General features: G+C 42.0%; 1 protein-coding gene across 3 annotated transcripts in view; it reads right to left on the bottom strand.

The window, feature by feature from the left end:
* Nucleotides 1-11,928, bottom strand: part of crebrf (creb3 regulatory factor) — a 106,760-nt gene extending 94,832 nt beyond the window's left edge. Inside the window, exon 1 of one of the 3 annotated variants that reach the window (XR_015079312.1) lies at nt 139-275. The gene's annotated coding sequence lies outside the window, so the exon portion shown is untranslated. Of the gene's footprint in view, nt 1-138; nt 279-2,374 lie in introns of those variants that run through there. The other 2 variants (XM_085995389.1, XM_085995391.1) reach the window with 2 other exon arrangements.
* Between the last annotated feature and the right edge of the window lie 834 nt (nt 11,929-12,762).

The following is a 12,762-nucleotide window of genomic DNA, read 5'->3' as shown; positions in this document are numbered from 1 at the left end:
TCTCTCGCAGGCTACTTTCAGCCCCGCCAAGGAAGAACAATTTTTTTTTAAAGGCCCCAAATTACCTGCCGCCGCCGCTGCTTCAACAACCACCACACCCAATGACACTAACACACGCGGAGAGGTTACTGCACCTACCTCCAAAGGTCCAGGGCGTGTTGTCAGGCGAAATGTGGCCGGAGCCTGTGAGGGGACAGCGAGGCGCGCGTTTGTTTTGTTGATATCTTCCTGACGGGTTCCTGGAAAGCGCGTGACTGCGTTGACGGAGTGGGGGAGGGGGTGGCAAAGCAACCAATGGCAGTGCCGCCTGCGCAGTAGCCAATCGGACGTCTTTGGACGTTTCTTCCCCTCCCCCACCCACCCAGCTCAAGTGCTCCAGCAGCAGAAACTAGAATGTTCAATCCCGGTCTCCCTTGTGACTAGGTTGCTGGGCGTGAGAGTAACATATTTGATGCATTTTAAAACTTAATTAGAATACATGACCTATACAAAAACACGGTTTTTTTCCTGATTACATTTATGTAGCTTTAAATGCTACACACATTAAACATATTTGGAGTGAGTCAATAATTTTGGATTTAAAATATATAATGCTTTGATGTATCTCAGTCTTCACAGTTCCATGTTTAAATGGAGCAATCTGTCACTCGATCATAAATCACACATTTTACAGTTCTTGACAGCTATGAAAACAATATTCCTGTTACATAATTGCCATACAAGTGCAAATAGAATCATAGAAATTTACAGCACAGAAGGAGGGCATTCAGCCCATTGTGTCTGTGCTGGCCGAATAAGAGCCATCAAGCCTAATCCCACTTTCCAGCTCTCGGTCCATAGCCTTGTAGCTTACAGCACTTCAAGTGCATATCCAAGTACTTTTTAAATGTGATGAGGGTTTCTGCCTCTACCACTTTTTCAGGCAGTGAGTTCCAGACCCCCACCAGTTCTCCTCAACTCCCCTCTAATCCTTCTACCAATTACTTTAAATCTATGCCCCCTGGCTATTGACCTCTCCGCCAAGAGGAAAAGGTCCTTCCTATCCACTCTATCTAGGCCCTTCATAATTTTATACAACTCAATTAAGTCTCTCTTCAGCCTCCTCTGTTCCAAAGAAAACAATCCTAGCCTAATGTTATTGTTATTCATGCAATTTAAGAATAAAAACAATATTTGTTTTAGATGTACTAGCAGATCTTCTGTAGTGTTCCTCACAATGAGTCAAGGAACAACAATAGAAATATTATGTCACATAACAGACAATGTATGACCTGGGTCATTGATTTTCTAGTGGCCGAGTAAGACAAATCTGTTTTTATTACATGTAATTTTTACCTTAGAAAACACTATTTACTTGAGATAAGAGTGCCAATGTATTTTTTGGATAATAGTTTAATGCTATCAAGTTGATATACAAAAGAACATAATCTTACACAGCTTCCAGTATTTTTAATTCAACGGCAATTAATTAGTATTTTCACTCACCCACAACAGCTGTATAAATAAATATTATATAAGCAATGATTTTCAAATAGTAAATGTAAACAATACAATTCTCTCTCAGCTTGATATCCAATTCAAAGTAAAACAAATGAAGTAATTGCTTTTATTTTTTAAAAAGTTGAAAATCAAGTCAAATTCATCATCCAGTACATATTCAAATCATTTTCAAAAACACACACAAAAGTGCCATTTATCTTTTCCACTGGATCATTTGGAATTTAGGAAAATACAAATGCTGCAAAGGTGTGTACTATCTGTCATATTTAAAGTGGCCCATTGTTTTCTCTTGCTCTCACACATATAGACAATTTTTTTTTTTTTTTTAAACTCAATATATACTTTAACTGCATAAAACTTTTGACTTTTATCCATTCAATTTTCTTTAAATAATTGTGATAAGCAATCATAGATTCTGCTAGAAACTGAAGAGAAATAGTGTAGTAGTTGGACTGGATAAATACTATTGATACATCATGAGAAATTGTACACTCTGCATGTGCTCAAACTTAAGGCTCTAGATCTGCCTTCAGCTAACAAAAGTTCTGTGCAAATGTATCAAGTCTAAGCCCAAGTCTTTGGAAGAGGCTAAAACCTTCAAGTAAAAATGTTAATGAAAGTAATCAAAGACAAAAAGACAACTGTTGTTAAATCATGCAGTGAAATATAATTTTTTGATGTCTTTTTATATTACAGATCTTATTTTGGCCATGAGAAATTTCAGTTACTGAGGAAAAAAATGTTGGAAGATTTTCAAAAAAATGTTTTGATGACTAAATTGGTTTGCCTTCTTTCTTTTATTGACAAGTTCTCCTGATTGGTACTTTTTATACATCTTTAGAAGTTTCTCATTGGCAGGTTTATAGCCACTTACCTTGTTTTTGATTTGAACAATTCCAATCTTTTCAGTTGATTTGCTGCTGGTTTACTTTGTGGCAATCAACAGAGTGTGGCAGCAAACTGTTGGCACCAAGGGGTCAATTCTCCTCATCTGGTGCAAGCCATGTCTAAAAGGTTAAGAAATGGTGGTAAAACTGCTGTAATGCTAATAATAGCTCTCAAATTTCCTGAGTCAACTTATTTGCATCATTAGACAGACCCAGGTGTAGATTAGTCTACGAATAAGGAACACACTAGTAAAGGAAGTGCCACTTTAAAATATAGGGATAATTAAAGGCAAGTGTGGTGGGGCAGAAATTCGAAAACCCTTTAGAAAGGCTCAAAAGATATCTCGAACCATGAGCAGTAACAAGCAGAATTGAAGGGAAGGAAACCCTATGTGCAGGCTTGAGCCAGCAGCTGACAGATTCTATAACTGGCAGCACCAGGCGAGCAATGCATGTAAGCAACAAGTTTCCTTTAGTGACACACACACTTATTAGGAAGGCAAAGTACCATGTCAGTGGTTTGCATTACACAGGGTTACAGCCCTGGAGATGGAGCACGCGGTGTCCACCGGCACACTTGAGTATTTCCGCGACCGGTGGGCGCCGCGGGGACTGGAGTGCATCATCAACCCGGCCAACACAATTTTAATTTGATTTGTTAAGGTTTATTTAAAATTTGATTAATTTACAATTTGTTTTTGGTCCAATCAGAAGAGTACACGGGGTTACAGTCCTGGAGATGGAGCATGCAGTGTCCGCCGGCACACTTGAGGCCTTCCACGATCAGTGGGCATTGCGGGGACTGGAGTGCATCATCACCCCGGCCAACACAATTTTAATTTGTTAAGGTTCTTTTAAAGTTTAATTAGTTACAGTTAATTTATTTTAGTGCACCAATCAAAAGAGTACACAGGGTTAGAGAGAGAAAAGTAAGTGGTGTGATTGGTTCATTCTTTTTTCTTTTATTAGTAAGATCTCCTGTTTGGTCATTCGGGATTGGTTGTTTTCCTAAATTCGGAGTAGCTTTTCATTGATAGTTTCCTAGCCAGTTTCCTCACTGTTGGTTTGTACATGCCTTCTTCAGTTCTGATTTACTGCCGTTTTATTTTGAGCCAATTATCAGTGTGACAGAAAAATTGTGATGACAAAAGTGTGGTATAAGATGTGTGCTGCTACAAAATTAAGTGTTACACACAGGAAGTATGCACAAGTGTAAGACATTTAATTGCCATCTTCATGCCCCTTCAACAGTCACTACTAGTCTCGTCAAAGACTCTTCTAACTTAGTGAATCCCTTTTCATTCCTCTTCTTGTACAGTTGCTAGCTCTCCTAAAAAGCCAACTTTTCTCCTTCAACTCCAACCTTAATGATCTTGGAAAAGAACATACCTCCAACTGTATTCAACCATCATGACCCACATCAAATTTTATCATTTCCAAGTCTATTGAGATCCCATTCTCTGTTTCGGACACTTCTCTCCCATCATTAAGAGATGCACACCTAAACTTTCCCTGCCCTTTTAATCTCTCTTAATCCCAATCCATTTTTCTTTCTCCTTGGAAATTTGCTCGTGTTCAGCCAATCCCTTAGAAAGACGATCCCTCCTGAACTCAAAATTATTTAAAGGCACCAGCGTGGTAATTTGGAGTTATGAAAGTTGTTAACTCTCAAATTACCCATCACTTTAAAAGCTCTAGTCTAACCTATTCAGTAATCTTATTACCTATGTTATACGTCACTGGAACTGTTTTTGAATACTTTGTTAATTGTCATCTCCAAAGCCTTTGGCAGGGTTTATCATTTCTAAACATTTTATCATGGTAGAACATCCCAGCAAATCTATATTGATAGTGATTTGTGTGGATGTTGATGACCTATCTCTCGACTTTTTTTTTTCCCCTCAGAGCTTTCCCTCTATTCCTTCCCATCTATAACCTTCATTCTTTTGTTGATTCCACTCTCCGTTAATCACACAGCCTTAATATTCAGCTTGCAGTTCGCTTGCAATGCAACCAACAGCTGAATCACTATCTGTTATCCAGTACATTAGCCACATATTGCTAATTGGGAATCCATATGCGGATAATTGCATTTTTGATTCGTAAATAAAAAAGAGTAAGACACTGTTATTGGGCATGTGATCTCAATACTCATTCGCACAACATATGCAGGTGTACTTTAACCTGTGTGCACTGGTAAAATGGTAAGACAAAAGCAGAGTATGCAAATGTTTTTTGATTGATGTATCTGATTTACTTCCTTGTTTACTGCTTGTTGGTTATCTGCTGAAATGATGTAATATGGGTGAAAATACCAGACTTCAGCATCATAGAACATGACTGCCCCTGGCTAGCAGAGAAAAGCAAGCCCAACCAATAACGAACAGCTCCAACAGGGCACGTCACGGCAAAGGGCAAGTAACATCCAACCGCATTCTGGATGAAAAGTGGGGGGGGTGGTCTGGCACACCTTGATAGAGTCAACATTCTTCGGAATCACTTAAGGTCAAAGTACGTTCGCAACTGCTGGACAAAAACCTAGAAGCTACACTAAGATGGGGTGTCTGATAAATTCATGTCAGAATTCCAAATTTTGACAGAGAAAGACTGCAAAAGTTTCGGATTGAATGGATGATAGATGTTTATTAAGTAAATATGTGAAGTACATTCACCTGTATTACATGCAAGGCGTTTTCTACTAAAATTAGTGCATATTTGTAAAACGGTGTCGCCATAGCTATTCAGCAATTTCTACTGGACAACACTACTATATATTTATTTCCTCCATGCCCTTAAATGGGGCAATAAAAACCAAAATCTCAGTTTTCATCTCTCTTTCAAGTAAACAAATGGTACCATTTGTTGCCTTTGATGGTAGCAACTTCTGACCATATCAATAGTATTTGCCTCACTATCTCCTCGGACCTCAAAAGGAACTTCCATATTTCCTCCATTGTTAAAGCCGACGGAAATAAGCTCATTTTCCTTTCATTCAAAACACTGCTCCCACTCAAAAACTAACTGTACAAACCTCAAATCTGTCCAATATAAATACATCTGGGTAGATTCTTCTCCCTTGCACTTCTGAGCAGAACACAGGAAAAATTGTGATTTGATAACCACTCTCTCCTCAGCACAATATTTCCTACTTTTCTCTATTTATCAGTACTATGGTCAGTGTTCCTCTGAACTTTTCTCACTTCTAAGCTGCAAATATGGCATCCTGCATGTTCTTCCTCCTCCCTATGCTACCTACTTTGGACAGTCTCTCACTAACTCATTCTTCCCCAGGTCTTCAAAACTTATATTCCTTAGTTTTATTTCCACTTTTGCATTGCTTTGCCATGACCGCCTCCTAGCTATGCTCTTGATGCATTTAACATTTACTGAACAAGAGCACAGGTCTGTGTAAACATGCATGCACAAATCTCTCTTCTGGCAGAAAAATTAGGTTCATGTCAGAGTCAACAGCACAGAAACAGGCCATTTGACAACTTGTCTATGCTGGCGTTTATGCTCCACACAAACCTCCTCCCACCCCTCTTCATCTAACCCCATCAGCAGATCCTTTTATTCCTTTCTCCCTCATGCACCTCTCTAGCTTCCCCTTAAACGCATCTATGCTATTCGCCTCAATTACTCCTTGTGGTAGTGCGTTCCACATTCTTACCTGAACAGTATGAACAAGGTGCTGCCGCTGACTGCAAATGAATAGTTACTGATCTGTGATTAGCATTCTTGAAGGGCTAAATCAAAAGGTATGAACCAATATCTTGCAATTCCATAATACAGAAACCAAAGATTGTTATGAAAATTGTGTATGCCATTATTCAATTCCCTTTGTAAGCTACATAAGCTTGTGAACATTTTCTTGGAGATTCATAAGTCACAGGTACTTGCTTAAATATCAAACCATCAAGAAACTATAGGAGCAGCCTGCAAGGTGAAAATTATGATATGGAGTGAAATCTTCATTCAAATAAGTTGCCACGTACAAGCACAAATCTTCATAGCCCATATACCTTGGGTGCCTTAATGTTAACTTTTCATAAAGGTCTACCTGGAGTTGTAGCTCTGTCAAACTGCATTCCTTCACAATGCTTTATGGTGTAGACATTATTCAAGGAAACTATTGCAGATATTTTGGGACCTCCAACCACGAGAAACAATTATGCTTCATGCCTATTATGCTGCACAGCACCATAGCAAAATGCAGTGAACCAGTCGATGACAACAGTTGTTTTGGCATAGGAGGAAATGAAAGCTGGAGTTCGTCAGTTATACTTCGCTTCTCATCAACACACAGAATCCATGCTCAGCCTTCAAACAACAGTTCCACGAAGGTGGGGGGGGCAGTGGGAATAGCACAAGGATGGCTCAGGAATTTTCAGTTACATGAGACACCACCTTAAGTAAGAACGCTCTATTCTCATGTTAAATAAGATAAAATAACATCAACGTTGTGTAGTTTGACCAAGTAAGAGTCAACAGCAGCTGAGTGTCTCTGGCAATTGGTGCATTTCCAAACCACAAGCAAAAATTCCACATTAATATACAAGGATTAGCGCATGTAATTATTGCACAAAATTATACTATAAGCAATATTACCTAATGTCCTCTATTTCCATCAATTCCATGAACATTTTTGAAAGAAATGCAGTATTTGACTTCCCATCAATCCAATGAGAAGGAAATTAAGTAAACAACCTCCTGTCTCCCAAGATATTCAAATTATAGTGGTTATTTTAGTCATATGATTTTCTAACACACCCACTCCCCCCCCCCCCCCCCCAAACTGTTGTATATGAAGCCTTATTTTAAAGCACACCTTTCCGTCTTTGACCAAAGGCAACAGCATGGAGGCCTCAAGCAGAGGAAAATACACATAATTCAGTAAATAGGTCCAACCCGGTATATCCCTCACTCTACCATTACCATCAAGTCAGGGGACCAATAAGGAGTGTGGAAGAGCATGCCAGGAGCAGCAGCAGGTGTACCTAAAAATGAGGTGCCAACCTGGGGAAGCTGCAACACAGGACTACATGCATGCTAAAAAGCAGAAGCAGCATGCTATAGACAGGGCTAAGCGATCCCACAATCAACAGATCAGATCAAAGCTCTGCAGTCCTGGCACATCCAGTCGTGAATGGTGGTGGACCATTACATAGAAGATAGGAGGAGTAGGCCATTCGGCCCCTCGAGCCTGCTCCGCCATTCGATGAGATCATGGCTGATCATCCAAACTCAGTACCCCGTACCTGCCTTCTCCCCATATCCCTTGATACCTTTAGCTCTAAGAAATATATCTAACTCCTTCTTGAATATATTTAAAGACTTGGCCTCAACCGCCTTTTGTGGTAGAGAATTCCACAGGTTCACCACTCTCTGGGTGAAGAAATTCTATCTCATCTCTGTCCTAAATGGCTTACCCCTTATCCTTAGACGATGACCCCTGGTTCTGGACTCTCCGACCATCGGGAACATTCTACCTGCATCTAGTTTGTCCAGACCTGTCAGAATTTTATAAGTTTCGATGAGATCCCCTCTCATTCTTCTAAACTCCAGTGAGTATAAGCCCAATCGACCCAATCTCTCCTCATACGTCATTCCTGCCATCCCAGGGATCAGCCTTGCGAATCTTCGCTGAACTCCTTCCATGGCAAGAACATCCTTCCTCAGATAAGGCGACCAAAACTGCACACAGTACTCAAGGTGTGGTCTCACCAAGGCCCTATACAACTGCAGCAGGACATCCTTGCTCCTGTACTCAAACCCTTTCGCTATGAAGGCCAACATACCATTTGCCTTCTTCACCGCCTGCTGCGCCTGCATGCTTACCTTCAGCGACTGGTGCACAAGGACACCCAGGTCTCGTTGCACTTCCCCTTCTCCCAATCTATTGCCATTCAGATAATAGTCTGCCTTTCTGTTTTTGACACCAAAGTGGATAACCTCGCATTTATCCACGTTATATTGCATCTGCCACGCTTCTGCCCAATCACCCAACCTGTCCAAATCATCCTGGAGTTTCTCGGTATCCTCCTCGCAGCACACACGCCCACCCAGCTTTGTGTTGTCTGCAAACTTGGAGATATTACATCTAGTTCCCTTATCTAGATCATTAATGTATATTGTGAGTAGCTGGGGTCCAAGGACCGATCCCTGCGGTACCCCACTAGTCACTGCCTGCCACTCGGAAAAAGACCCGTTAATTCCTACTCTGCTTTCTGTCCGCCAACCAGTTCTCTATCCAAGTCAATACCTTGCCCCCAATCCCATGTGCCTTAACTTTACACGCTAATCTCTTATGCAGGACCTTATCGAAAGCCTTTTGAAAGTCCAAATACACCACATCTACTTGGTTCTCCCTTATCTATTTTCCCAGTTACATCCTCAAAAAATTCCAGTAGATTAGTCAAGCACGATTTACCTTTTGTAAATCCATGTTGACTTTGTCCAATCCTGTCACTGTTTTCCAAGTGCTCAGCTATTACATCCTTTATAATGGACTCTAGCATTTTCCCCACTACCGATGTCAGGCTTACCAGTCTGTAATTCCCCACTTTCTCTCTACCACCCTTTTTGAATAGTGGGGTAACATTAGCTACCCTCCAATCCATGGGTACAGTTCCAGATTCCAGCAAATTTTGGAAGATGATCAGCAATGCATCTACTATTTCTAGGGCCAGATCCTTAAGTACCCTAGGATGTAGATTATCAGGCCCTGGGGATTTATCGGCCTTCAATCCCGTCAATTTCCCTAACACCATTTCCCTACAAATACTGATTTCTTTCAGTTCCTCCCTCTCATCAGACCCCATGTTCTCCAACATCTCTGGGAGGTTATTTGTGTCCTCCTTTGTGAAGACAGAACCAAAGTATGCATTTAATTGGTATGCCATTTTTTTGTTCCCCATTATAATTTCCCCTGCTTCTGACTGCAAGGGACCTACACTTGATTTCACTAATCTTTTTCTCTTCACATATCTATAAAAGCTCAGTGTCAGTTTTTATGTTCCCTCCAAGCTTACTTTCATATTCTATTTTCCCCTTCTTAATTAATCCCTTTGTCCTCCTTTGTTGAATCCTAAACTGCTCCCAATCCTCAGGGTTACCGCTTTTTCTGGCCAATTTATATGCCCTCTCCTTGGATCTTATGCTGTCCCTAATTTCCCTGGTTAGCCACGGTTGAGTCACCCTTTTTGTTTTATTCTTATCCCAAACTGGGATGAACAACTTCTGTAGTTCATCCATGCTGTCTTTGAATGTTTGCCATTGCCTATCCACCGTCAACACTGAGTGACATTCCCCAATCAATCCTACCCAATTCGCGCCTTATACCATCGTAGTTTCCTTTATTTAAATTCAGGACCCTAGTCTCCGAGTCAACTACTTCACTCTCCATCCTAATGAAGAATTCTATCATATTATGATCGCTCTGACCCAAGGGGCCTAGTACAACAAGATTGCTAATTAATCCTCTCTCATTACATAATACCCAGTCTAAGATGGCCTGATCTCTGGTTGGTTCCTCGACATATTGTTCCAGAAAACCATCCCGTAAACATTCTAGGAATTCCTCCTCCACAGTATTTTTACTAATTTGGTTAGCCCAATCTATATGTAAATTAAAGTCACCCATGATGACTGCTGTGCCCTTACTGCATGCTTCTCTAATTTCCCTTTTAATGCCATCCCCAACCTCCGTGTTACTGTTCGGAGGTCTATATACCACTCCCACTAACGTTTTCTGCCCCTTGATATTTCTCAGTTCTACCCATAGATTCCGCATCATCAGAGTTAATATCCTTCCTTTCAATTGTGTTAATCCCCTCTTTAACCAGCAATGCTACCCCACCTCCCTTTCTTTTTTGCCTATCCTTCCTAAATATTGAATACCCCTGGATGTTGAGTTCCCAGCCTTGGCCACCCTGGAGCCATGTTTCTGTAATCCTAATCAAATCATATTCGTTTACCTCTATTTGCGCAGCTAATTCATCCACCTTGTTCCGAATGCTAAACAACTAATGGGAGGAGGAGGCTCCGTGAATATCCCCATCCTCAATGATGGTGGACCCCAGCACGTGAGTGCAAAAGACAAGGCTGAAGCGTTTGCAACCATCTTCAGCCAGAAGTGCCGAGTGGATGATCCATATCGTCCTACTCCCGAGGTCCCCACCATCACAGAAGCCAGTCTTCAGCCTAATTCGATTCACTCCACGTGCTATCAAGAAAAGGCTGAGCGCACTGGATACAGCAAAGGCTATGGGCCCCGACAACATCCCGGCTATCGTGTTGAAGACTTGTGCACCAGAACTAGCTGCGCCTCTAGCCAAGCTGTTCCAGTACAGCTACAACACTAGCATCTATCCGACAATGTGGAAAACTGCCCAGGTATGTCCCGTCCACAAAAAGCAGGACAAATCCAATCGGGCCAATTACGGCCCCATCAGTCTACTCGCAATCATCAGTAAAGTGTTGGAAGGTGTCATCGACAGTGCTATCAAGCGGCACTTACTCACCAGTAACTTGCTCACTGATGCCCAGTTTGGGTTCCGCCAAGACCACTCTGCTCCCGACCTCATTACAACCTTGGTCCAAACATGGACAAAGGAGCTGAATTCCAGAGGTGAGGCGAGAGTGACTGCCCTTGACATCAAGGCAGCATTTGACCGAGTGTGGCATGAAGGAGCCCTAGTAAAACTGAAGTCAATGGGAATCGGGGGGAACACTCTTCACTGGCTGGAGTCATACCCAGCACAAAGGGAGATGGTTGTGGTGATTGAAAGTCAATCATCACAGCCCCAGAACATCACTGCAGGAGTTCCTCAGGGCAGTGTCCTAGGCCCAACCATCTTCAGCTGCTTCATCAATAACCTTTCCTCCAACATAAGGTCAGAAATGGGGATGTTCGCTGATGACTACACAGTGTTCAGTGCCATTCACAACTCCTCAGATAATGAAGCAGTCCATGCCCACATGCAACAAGACCTGGACGACGTTCAGGCTTGGGCTGATAAGTGGCAGGTAACATTCACGGAACACAAATGCCAGGCAATGACTATCTCCAACAAGTGAGAGTCTAACCAGTGCCCCTTGACATTCAATGGCATTAACATTGCTGAATCCCCCACCATCAACATCCTGGGGGTCACCATTGACCAGAAACTTAACTGGACCAGCCAGATAAATACTGTGGCAACAAGAGCAGGTCAGAGGCTAGGTATTCTGCAGTGAGTGTCTCACCTCCTGACTCCCCAAAGCATTTCTACCATCTACAAGGCACAAGTAAGGAGTGTGATGGAATACTCTCCACTTGTCTGGATGAGTGCAGCTCCAACAATACTCAAGAAGCTCGACACCATCCAGGACAAAGCAACCCGCTTGATTGGCACCCCATCCACCACCTTAAAACATTCACTCCCTCCACCACCGGCATACTGTGGCTGCAGTGTGTACCATCTACAAGATGCACTGCAGCAACTCGCCAAGGCTTCTTCGGCAGCACCTCCCAAACCCGCGACCTCTTCCACCTAAAAGGACAAGGGCAGCAGGCGCAAGGGAACACCACCACCTCCAAGTCACACACCATCCTGACTTAGAAGTATATCGCCAATCCTTCATCGTCGCTGGGTCAAAACCCTGGAACTCCCTACTTAACAGCACTGTGGGAGTACCTTCACCACACGGACTGCAGCGGTTCAAGGCGGTGGCTCACCACCACCTTCTCAAGGGCAATTAGGGATGGGCAATAAATGCTGGCCTTGCCAGCGACGCCCACATCCCATAAACAAATGTAATTTTTAAAAAACAGAATTGAGGGGTCGGGTGGGGCAGAAGTTTTAGATAGCAAACAGTGAGGAACAGCATACTTTGATACTTCCCTTTTTTGCTCATTGGCACAAGTAGAGTGAGCTCAGATTTTGCCAAGAGATAGTAACATGAGATGCACTTAACTACCCCAATTTATTCAACAAAAAAATTTGCACATTTATAGTTGTGTATAAACTTAAATTCTGATGTAACTAGCCAAAATATGCCGTTCTATTCAGCAAAAGTGATTGGCTAGGCAGCAAGCATATTAATTTGATTAACAAAAATAATTTTGTTGCATCAAATCTAATTAACATTGCCCCTTTTCCAAATGATAGCCAAACTTTATATAGTGACATCCAAACTTTATATAGTGACATCCAACGTTTCCACTAAACTGCGCCACCACACAGCTGTCTGGAGGTCCCGCGCAGGCCGCTTACCGGCTTTTGAATCGGAGATTTTGTGCATGCGCGAAATATATTAATCTTTCAAGATTTCATATTATATTTTGTTTACATCGGCTTCATATCATGCTATCACAGGATCATTGCACTTTGGG

The sequence above is a fragment of the Somniosus microcephalus genome, chromosome 8, assembly GCF_052327205.1.
Source record: "Somniosus microcephalus isolate GS21.2 chromosome 8, FLI_Smic_1.0, whole genome shotgun sequence".
NCBI lineage: Eukaryota > Metazoa > Chordata > Chondrichthyes > Squaliformes > Somniosidae > Somniosus > Somniosus microcephalus.
This window is presented reverse-complemented; position numbering and strand designations above follow the sequence as displayed.